The sequence below is a fragment of the Urocitellus parryii genome, chromosome 4 (assembly GCF_045843805.1).
Source record: "Urocitellus parryii isolate mUroPar1 chromosome 4, mUroPar1.hap1, whole genome shotgun sequence".
In the NCBI taxonomy this organism is placed as follows: Eukaryota; Metazoa; Chordata; class Mammalia; order Rodentia; family Sciuridae; genus Urocitellus; species Urocitellus parryii.
In genome coordinates, this window is record NC_135534.1 from 20,910,845 (window position 1) to 20,921,966 (window position 11,122).

The following is an 11,122-nucleotide window of genomic DNA, read 5'->3' on the forward strand; positions in this document are numbered from 1 at the left end:
AAGTCTTCCTAGGAAAAATTTTCATGCCCCTCAGGAGCAAAAAAATACCGAATGAGAGGTGTTTTTGAAACATCGAGACCGTTGGAGGGCCGTGTGGAATGTGCGGAGACGAACCGTAGGCCGTGGCGGCAGCGGCAGTGAGGACGCGGCGTGGGGCGGGCACTGACGCCAAGGGGGTGGTGCCGCTGTTGCGCCCCGTGGCAGCCTGTGTGCGGCAGCCGGTTCCGGAGGAGGGCCGGCCTGTGCTGGGTGGGTGGAGTATCCGCCTGGTAACCTGGCAGCCACAGCGAGGTGGGTGACTAGCCTTGGGACGTTTTGGCGGTCGCCGTCAGACTTCGGTATCCCCTGGCCTTTTTTTTTTTTTTTTGGGTAGTGGGTTTTGAACTCCGGGGCACTCGACCACTGAGCCCCATCCCCAGTCCTATTTAGAGACAGGGTCTCACTGAGTTGCTTAGCGCCTAGCCTTGCAGAGGTTGGTTTTGAACTGGAGATCCTCCTGTCTCAGCCTCCAGAGCCGCTGGGATGACAGGCGTGGGCCACCGCGCCGGGCTCGGTATCCCTTGTTAACGCGCCTTTGTAAAAGTGGCGGAGTCGCCTCCTAACCTGGCTCTCTCCGCCTCTCCCTTGGCGCCTTCCTTTCAAACCGACTGGACTTCCTTCCCAGCCTTTAGCCTTTCCGTTTGGATTTCTTTTGGTGAGGGCACAGCCTAGTTTTGTAGCAGTGCGCGTCCCCCAGACTGGGTAGTGCATTGCTAAACTTTTTTTTCCCTTCTCTTCTCTCGCGCCCTTCCTCACCCTCCTGAAACTGGTTTGACACCCCGATATCTGTCTGGTATTTATCGTGTAGACCCATGGGACTCTGGATAACAAACCTATGACTAATTCTTAACCAAGGTCGTTATGACTTCTCATCTGTTTTGTGGCTTGTATAGATAGGAGCATCCTTCTTTTATCTTGCCATAATTGTGCCATCACCCCCACTAATCTTTTGCTGTTCTCAGTTGAAATGCCTGGTGTTAAATGAACCATCGAACTTAACTCCCATTATCCTTCAAACCAGACCAAGTTTGTCGTGCAGCCATGAACTTGTAGATACAACCAACCCCTTTTGCCTCAACAAAATGGATGGACTCAAAATGTGCTGTTGTAGCGTTTGAGCCACTTTAATGTCTTTGGTAGGTTTCTAATTTTTTTTTCTTTTAACCTTTACAGACAGAAGATTATAAATGTCAGAACCATTTAACTGGTGGTTAGCTGTTGAATTCTGACACTTCCTTAAATACCTTCTTGTACCAACATCCTCATTGGGAAGAGTTCAGAAAAAGTAGCAGATAGAAGGAGAGACAACATTCACATTTGGTATGGCTATACCCATAACTGTTCTTGATTGTGATCTCTTGCTATATGGCCGAGGTCACCGGACATTGGACCGTTTTAAACTGGACGATGTAACTGATGACTACTTGATGTCTATGTATGGGTTTCCTCGTCAATTCATTTATTATTTGGTGGAGCTCTTGGGGGCAAGTCTTTCTAGACCTACACAAAGATCCAGGGCTATTAGCCCAGAGACACAAATCCTCGCAGCATTGGGCTTTTATACCTCAGGTTCCTTCCAGACTCGAATGGGAGATGCTATTGGAATTAGTCAGGCCTCTATGAGTCGTTGTGTTGCCAATGTCACAGAAGCACTTGTGGAAAGGGCCTCACAGTTCATTCACTTTCCAACTGACGAAGCATCCACACAGGCTCTGAAAGATGAATTCTATGGGTTGGCAGGGATGCCAGGGGTGATAGGCGTGGTTGACTGTATCCATGTGGCAATCAAGGCACCAAATGCTGAAGACCTCTCCTATGTGAACCGAAAGGGTCTGCATTCTTTAAACTGCCTGATGGTGTGTGACATCAGAGGAGCACTAATGACTGTGGAGACAAACTGGCCAGGTAGCCTACAGGACTTTGCTGTGCTGCAGCAGTCTTCTCTAAGCAGTCAATTTGAAGCTGGGATGCACAAAGAGAGCTGGCTTCTTGGTAAGTCTGCAGGTATAAATCTTTGTCATAGAAAAATTATGTAGTAAATAGAATGAAGTATTCAAGTCTACAGACCTGAATCAGTCCTTTGAAATTTTTGTAAGATCTCAGGTAAAAATGCTCTGAGCGTTAATTTTTATTCTCATTCTCCTTCTCCTTCTTCTTCTTCTTTTTTGCGTGTGTGTGTGTGTGTGTGTGTGTGTGTGAGAGAGAGAGAGAGAGAGAGATGCTGAAGCTCAAATCCAGGGCCTGCATGCCAGGCAAGTACTCTACCATTGATCTACACCCTGAGCCCCTGATCCTTAATAGTTTAAAATAATGAACATTTAAAAAGACACTTACTAAGGCTGGGTGTGATGGCACATGTCTGTAACCTCAGTGATTCAGAAGGCTGAGGCAAGAGGATCAAAAGTTTGAGGGTAACCTAGGCAATTTAGTAAGACCCTATCTCAAAAAATAAAACAAAGGACTGGGGCCATAGCTCAGTAGTATAGCACCTCTGGTTTCAATCTCTGCTACAGGAACAACAATAAAAAAAAGACATTTACTTAAATTTAAAAACATTATTTGACCCAGGTCTTCCACTTCCAAGGATTTATTTTAGATATTCATGTTCATAAGTACGCAAAACTAAATTTTATATATATATATATATATATATATATATATATATATTGTATATAAAACTTTGCACTGCCCACTAGGCATGACAGCATGCACCTGTAATCCTAGATACTCAGGAGGCTGAGGCAGAAGATTTGTAAATTCAAAGCCAGTCTGGGAAATTTTAGGGAGACCCTGTGTCCCAATAAAAAATAAGCCAGGCTGAGTGCCATAAGCTTGTAATCCCAGCAGCTCTGGAGGCTAAAGCAAGAGGATTGCAAGTTCAAGTCCAACCTCAGCAATTTACTGAGGCCTGAAGCAACTTAGTGAGACCCTATCTCAAAAACTAAAAAGGGCTGGGGATGTAACAGCTCAGTGGTAAAGCTGTCATCCCCCAAACCCCAATACCAAACAAAACAGAAATCCCAAATCCTTGAGCCTGACAGCTTAGTTTTTAGTTTAGGGTAGAGGTGGGAGAGATGGATATTGCAAATTTAAGGTTGCAGTTTGGTTCCAGGCCACATGCTAAGCAGGAAGAAACCTAGAAAAATATACCCATGGAATTTGAAAAAGTGGAAACTGACTACCTTAGAAATACCCTTAGAAAGTCTCCATGAGCTCTAAACAGGAAAACTAGTTTGAGAACCCCTGATTTGTATAATGTTTCACAGATTTTCAAGATAAAAAGACTCATATAATTCAGGGTAGTGGTGTTCACCTGTGATCCCACTGACTTGAGAGGCAGAGGCAAGTTTGAGAGGCTAGCCTCAGCAACTTAGTGAGACCCTCAGTAATTTAAAGAAACCCTTTCTCAAAAAAAAAAAAAAAAAAGGACTGGAGATACAGCTCAGTGGTAAAGCGTCATCCCTGGGTTCAATCCTCATTACTAAAATAAATAAATAAATCGTATGGCTGGGAATACATATATAGCTCAGTGGTAGAGCACTTGCCTATTCTAGTGGGAGAACCTGGGTTCAATTCCCAGGCTGGGGGGGGGGGCGGAAAAAGCCAGGTACCTTGGCTTACATCTGTAATCCCAGCATCTGGAGGCTGAGGCAAGAGGATTACAGGTTCAATGCCAGCCTCAGCAATTTAGCAAGGCCCTAAGGAACTTAGCAAGACCCTGTCTCAAAGTAAAAAATGAAGACGGTTGGGGATGTGGCTCAGTAATAGAGCACCCCTGAATTCAATTTCCAGAATCACAAAAAACAAAACTCAGGAATGAGAATTTTCGAGGATACATCATAGACATCCATTTTTAACAAGTGTGTTGAATGATTTTTATGATTGGAAGATAGTGGTCTCTAGAGGATGTGTGGACAATGGAATAAACAGGTTCATAAGAATATGAGGAATGACAAGCTGCTCAAAAGAGGTATTTTAATGAGAGTAACAAACATTAGAAAGCTGATTGTATCTTCACACCATCAGATTTGTGAAATATTCTAGATATATCAAACTTAGAACAAGATTTGATTTTCCTTTGTTTCTTTAGCATATATTCACTTAAGAGTGTATCCCTTCCTGTCCTCATTCTCATCTCTCCCTTCTGGGTGCATTACCTAAATTCTCCTCCTCTAAATATACCCACTCCTGGAAATGATTCAGCCTGAGTTCTTATTTTGTCAGTTCTTGGCCTAGTCCTGTTAAGCAGCTTTGGGTAAAATCTGCCAGAATGTCTTGTGGATGACTGATCATATAAGCAATTATAATCTGTTTAACAATTCTGATCCTAATCCCCTCTTAAGTGTCTGTTTTACAGTGATGTTCACAGTATAACCAGTTGATGATGGTGGAACATTTTAGGAAATTAACTGGGTGGCCTGTATATCTCCCTCCATTTGAGGACCATACTATTTCTTAGAGAAATCATAACAAATATTATTTAACATCTCTGCTTTTAGGCATTCATCATAGATGTTTATCTTAGTTCCTTTTATGGCATTTACCATTTTTTTAGTGATTCTGAATCTGAAATTAGCATTTAGTGACTAAGCTCTTCCCCTTGCCTGAGATATTAAAGGATGGATGACATATATTTTGATTCTTGTTTGTAAAATGAATTTAATGTCGAACCTGGTAGAGTTGGGATTGGATAATAAGAAATAATATTTAAAAGTGTCTAGCACAACCTGACACATGCCTGTAATCCCAGCTACTTGGGAGGCTGAAGCAGGAGGATGGCAAATTCAAGGCCAGCCTGGGCAATTTAGCAAGACCCTGTTTCAAAATAAAAAGTGAAAAGGGTTGAGGATGGGGCTGGGGATGTGGCTCAAGCGGTAGCGCGCTCGCCTAGCGTGGGTGCGGCCTGGGTTCGATCCTCAGCACCACATACAAACGAAGATGTTGTGTCCGCCAAGAACTAAGAAAAAATAAATAAATATTAAAAATTCTCTCTCTCTCTCTGTCCCCCTCTCTCTCTCACTCTCTCTTTAAAAAAAAAAAAAAAAAAAAAGGGTTGAGGATGTAGCTCAGTAGTAGAGTGGCCCTGGGTTCAATACCTAGAACCACACAGAAAGCAGGGGAGGGGAGATAGGGAAGGAGAGGTGGAAAGAGGAAGGAAGCAGGGAGGGAAACAACAACGTTTGTGGTACTGGGGATTGAACCCAGGGGCACTCTACCACTGAGCTCTATGCCCAGTCCTTTTTATTGTTTGTTTTGAGACAAGATCTCCATAAATTGTGGAGGCTGGCCTGGAACTTGTGTTCCTCTCACCTCAGCCTTTGCAGTTACTGTGATTTCTTTATAGGTGTGTGCCACCACACTCAACACAACAATATCGGTTTCTTAAATTTGGTGTTTTAATAGGGATGAGGTCAATTGAAAGAATAGGTCATACTAAGAAGGAAAAAAAGTCAACTAAGTATAAAATTTTAAAATTTTGTGTGGCTTTCTAGTTATTTGCAGTTAATCCAGTTAGAAATATTAGTTCCTAAAAGAAACTAGTCCTCTATTTTTGGAACAGAACCCAGCACTAAACAATCCATATTATTTACTGTAATTGATGGTGGGTCAGAAGCACAGTGATTGTGCAAGTTGGTACTCCAGGGCCTATTGTCTGTCTCAGATTTCTAACAGGATGTGGCTCTGTGTGAGACACTTCATCTGCCAGACACAGTGAGTCAGGACAATTAAACATTATAGAATCATTATGCTGTTAGGACATTGCACCCCAGTTTTGTTTGTTTTTGTTAGCACTTCCCAGGATCATTTGATAAGGAAGTCACTTAAGGGGAATGCCTTGTGCGTGTTATTTTAGCATTTTTTTATAGTTGTAGATGGACAGCATGTCTTTATTTTATTTGTTTATTTTAATGTGGTGCTGAGGATCTAACCCAGTGCCTCACATGTGCAAGGCAAGCGCTCTGCCACTGAGCTACAGCCCCAGCCCTTATGTGTGTTATTTTAATTGACTTCTGATTACATTTCCTTCTCACTCTTTATACATCATTATATTTATGTTCTCCCTATTAATGTAAAATTCTTCCATTCCTCTGTGACAAAACCATGTTCCAGTTCTATTGCAATAGCTAGGAAGGCAGAACACCTGAGTTCTGATCACTACCACACATGCTGGGACTTTTATCCTCCTCAGCTCTAGAAGGATAAATTATTGTTGTGCCATGGAATACTTTGAAATTCCTATTTTTCAGGAATTTTCAGATCTGAAAGCTTAGTGATAAAGTAATCCCAATTGTTTTGGGATCTTCTGGTAGAATTCTCTTTTTCTTTCTTTTCTTTTCCCTTCCCTCCCTCTCCCACCCTTCTCCCCCCTTTATTCAGTACTGGGGATTGAATCCAAAGTTGTTTTATCACAGAGCTACATTCCCAGAACTTTTTATTTTGAGACAGGGTATCTGTAATTGCTGCGTCAAACTTGGGATGCTCCTTTCTTGACTTCCTTGTAGCTGGGATTATGGGCACATGCCAGCATGCTGGAAATACTCTTTTTCTCTGTTGTATTTTTCTTGCTCTTTAGAGATTTTGAAGATTGGCATGCTTTTGATTGTTTTTTTATGGTATTGGGCATTGAACTCTGGGGCTCTCTAACACTGAGCTATATCCCCAACCCTTTTGTTGTTATTGTTATTGTTGTTACTGGAGATTGAACCCCGGGGCACTTAATCACTGAGTTACATCTTCAGTCCTTTTTTAATTTAAAAATTATTTGGTTTATTTTGAGACAGGGTCATGCTAAGTTGTTTAGGGTCTTGCTAAATTGCTGAGGCTGACCTCAAACATGTGCTCCTCCTGCTGCAGCCTCCTGAGTTGCTGAGATTATAGGCATGCACCACTGGGACTGATGCTATTTGATAGAAGGATATTTAGTCTTTTATTAAAAAATATCTCTGAATTTGAAAAATCCATGGGTGGGTTAGGGTATGGCTCAGTGGTAGAGTGCTCGCTTAACGTGTGAGGCACTGGGTTCAATCCTCAGCACCACATAAAATAAAAAATAAAGATATTGTGTCCACCTGTAAGTAAGAAATAAATATTTAAAAAAAGAAAAAGAAAGAAAAATCCATGGGTTTGGGGTGTAACTCAAAGGTAGAATGCTTGACTTGCACAAGGCCCTGGGTGTAATCCCGAGCCCTCAAAAACTACAAAAACCCTGGAATTTTGTTTCCTTCAGTTCCTCCACCTTTTTCCTGTATTTTTTTCAGATTTGGCTTTTGTTAGCTCTCAGCTTTTTTTTTTTTTTTTTTTTCTGTTGGTTTTAATCAAGGATATTCCCAGCCAAGACTCGTGTCTTAAGCTCGTGACTTTGGCAAGCTTTCTTTTTACCACAACATTTTTCTCTTGTTGTTTCTGGTGTGCTTGGTTCCAAAGGCTGTGTGTGTGTGTGTGTGTGTGTGTGTGTGTGTGTGTGTGTGTGAGAGAGAGAGAGAGAGAGAGAGAGAGAGATTGTGAATGGGGATTGAACCCAGGTGCTCTCAAACACTAAGCGACATTCCCAGACTTTCTTTTTTTTGGACAGTCTTGCTATGTTTTCCAGTCTGGTCTTGAACTTGTCATCCTCCTGCCCTAGCCTCCTGAGTAGCTGGGATTACAGCAGTGCACCACTGCACCTGGTTCATTATATTTTCTTATCCATCCTCAATATCTTTCAGAATTTTACTTCTTACTTGTAATACACTTATAATCACTTATGATTTCTTTGGGCCTTCCACACAGGTGACAGTTCCTTCTTTCTCCGCACTTGGCTTATGACCCCACTTTCCATTCCTGAAACTCCAGCTGAAAATCGGTATAACATGGCCCATTCTGCAACTCACAGTGTGATTGAGAAGACTTTTCGAACCCTCTGCTCCCGTTTCCGCTGCCTGGATGGATCCAAGGGGGCACTTCAGTACTCACCAGAGAAGTCCAGCCACATCATCTTGGCTTGTTGCGTCCTCCACAACATCTCTTTGGAGCATGGAATGGATATTTGGTCCTCTCCAATGACGAAACCCATGGAACAGCCCCCTGAGGAAGAGTATGAGCACATGGAGTCTCTGGACTTAGAGGCTGACCGTATCCGACAGGAGCTGATGCTTACTCATTTTAGCTAATGTAGAAGACAGGGAGGAGACTTTCCAGAAGGAATTGTGACAAATGTTCCCCCTCACCACCCCCTACACAGTTCTATCATCCAGCATGACTGAGTGTGCAGACACTTGTCAAAAATTGACATTTAATCTGTGTGTTTTAGAAGGGTCGGAGCTATGCCAGAATATCTTGATTCATTTGAAAATGTGTCAACCAAACAGAAGCCAAGTCAAGGGTTTCCTACTATCCAGTGAACTCCAGGTTGAGCACCACTCATTTGAAAGTGCAGTGGTTGCAAGCATTTATGATTATTCCTACAAAGTTTTACTAAAGTGGGGAACTACACAGCAAAAACATTTTTTTTATTTTCAATTATTTGGTATTTCAAATGAAAACAATAAATAGTTGTCCCAAATTATATGGGTGATACTTTAGTTTTTCTTCTTTGTTGCCTATGTAGGCAAATGTGAATAGTGAATTGACCATTTGAGGGAATGGTCTTCTAATATAAGTAAATGGCAATTGATCTGAGTTCGTGGCTTTGTGTTTTATTTGTTAGTACTGTGGATTAAAGCCAGGGCCTCACAAATGCTAGGCAAGCACTCTGTCATGAGCTATAACCCCAACCCTTTATATATATATATATATGTGTGTGTGTGTGTGTGTGTGTGTGTGTGTGTATGTGTGTATGTTGTACCGGGGATTGAACCTAAGGGTGCTTTACCACTGAACTACATCTTTAGCCTTGGCTGGTTGGTTGGTTTTTATTGGATATGGGGGATTGAACTCTGGGGTACTAGGCAAGCAAGCCACATCTCCAGCCCTATTTTGTATTTTATTTAGAGACAGGATCTTACTGAGTTGCTTAGTGCCTTGCTTTTGCTGAGGCTGGCTTTGAACTCATGATCCTCCTACCTCAGCTTCCCAAGCTACTGGGATTATAGGTGTACACCACTGTACTGGCTTCCAACCAAATTGTTTATTTGGAGAAAAAGTCTCACTTAGTTGGTTAGGGCCTTGCTAAATTGCTGGGGCTGGTCTTGAACTTAGAATCATCCTGCCTCAGTCTCCTGAGCTGCTAGGATTACAGGTGTGCACCACCATGCCCAGCCTCAGCCCTTTTTTAAAAATTTTATTTCAAGATAAGGTCTTGCTATATTGTCTAGGCTGTCCTTGAACTTGCAATACTCCTGCCTCAGCCTCCCAAGTAGCTGTGTATTTTTAAGAGGACATTAAAGGGCTGGGGTTGTGGCTCAGTGATAGAGCGCTCGCCTAGCACATGTGAGGCCCTGGGTTCGATCCTCAGCACCAAGTAAAAATGAATAAAGGTTACTTTGTTCAACTACAACTAAAAAATAAATGTAAAAAAAGAAAAAAAGAGGACATTAAAGACTATTTGAAGCTCCCATCTTTAGCATGTTTGCAGTAATTGGACTACACTATGAATGTGGTTCCTAAGGGAGACATCTAAACTCCAATCTCTTATTTACCCCTGAGTCAGAGTTAGATGCTAAATGGGTTTAAAAACCCAGTCTATTTTTTACCTTTATTTATTTATTTATTTATTTATCTGGTGCTGAGAATCAAACCCAGTGCATCACACATGCTAAGTGAGTGCTCTACTAGTGAGCCACAACCCCAGTCCCCGCAGTGTGTTTATTTTATTATTATCATTTTGTGTGTGCATGGTACTAGAGATTGAACCCAGGGGTGCTTAGTATTGAACTATATCCTGAACCTTTTTTTTTTTTAAAGAGAGAATTTTTTTTAATATTTAGTTTTTAGTTTTCGGCGGACACAACATCTTTGTTTGTATGTGGTGCTGAGGATCGAACCCGGGCCACACGCATACCAGGTGAGCGCGCTACCACTTGAGCCACATCCCCAGCCCCTATCCTGAATCTTCTTTATTTTTTTATTTCAAGACAGGGTTTCTTTAAGCTGATAAGGCTGGTCTTGAACTTGGGATCCTTCTGCCTCAGCTTCTCAGGTTTACTGGAATTACATGTGTGCACCATGCACCAGGCTCTATGTTTCTTATGACCATATCTATTTGGTCATTCCATTTTGAAATTTCTCATACAGAAAAAAAGATTTAGGGAATAAAGAGGGCGGTAGAACATCTTAAAAGGGAGATTAAAAGGAAAGAGTTACTTGGTTTGAAATAAATTCTGGAGTTGGACCTTAGATATTTTGTATGGAGAATAATGGACAGAATTTCTGAGGAAACAATCCCCTAGCAAGTCTTATTCTAAAATTACACTGACATAAAAATAACCTGATTGGAATAATGAAAGTGTGAACTAGATTCACACATTGGTGCCTTTGCTGGGACAAAAAAGATTTTCCTGAGGATTGTCTTGTTCCCAGTTCCTCAGTCATTCACCATGTGATACTTCTGAATTGTCCTCTTGGATCCTTTCCTACCTGCCTTTGGCAGTGTTAATCTGGTGATTTTTGAAGTAAAGAAATGAACAGCTGATGACAGAAGAAATTTGGAAATAAATTGAAGATGACTCATTCTCAAGATTAAAAACAATTATGGATTATTATCTGCTGTTTATTTCCACTCCAAATGTTCTTTCCCATCATTATCCTTCTCTATGTAGAGTGGGTACATTTGGCAGCAGGTTGTACTTCATACATACAGGGATATCATTGAGGTGGGAGTAAACAATGAAGAGGTAATGGAAACTAGTTCTATTTATTGTACAATAGAGGTGCCCTGTTATATATTTTTTCTTTGTAAAATTTACTCGTAAGCCGGGTGCAGTAGCAGGGGCCTGTAATCCTAAATCCTAGTAACTCAGAAAACCAGGCAGGAGAATAACAAATTTAAGGCCAGCTTGGGCAACTCAGCTCTAAAAAATAAAAAACTGGGGATGTGGCTTAGTTGTATAGTGTCCCAGAGTTCATTTTCTAATGAACTGAAAAAAGAAAAAGAAAAAATGGGCTA

General features: G+C 41.5%; 1 non-coding gene across 1 annotated transcript; it reads left to right on the forward strand.

Moving 5' to 3' along the window:
* The first annotated feature begins 209 nt into the window (after positions 1–209).
* LOC113190047 (uncharacterized) lies at positions 210–8,651 on the forward strand. Its single transcript, XR_013343481.1, has 3 exons — positions 210–291; positions 1,213–2,031; positions 7,810–8,651. It is a non-coding gene; the product is annotated as an uncharacterized LOC113190047 (transcript).
* Positions 8,652–11,122: the final 2,471 nt, after the last annotated feature.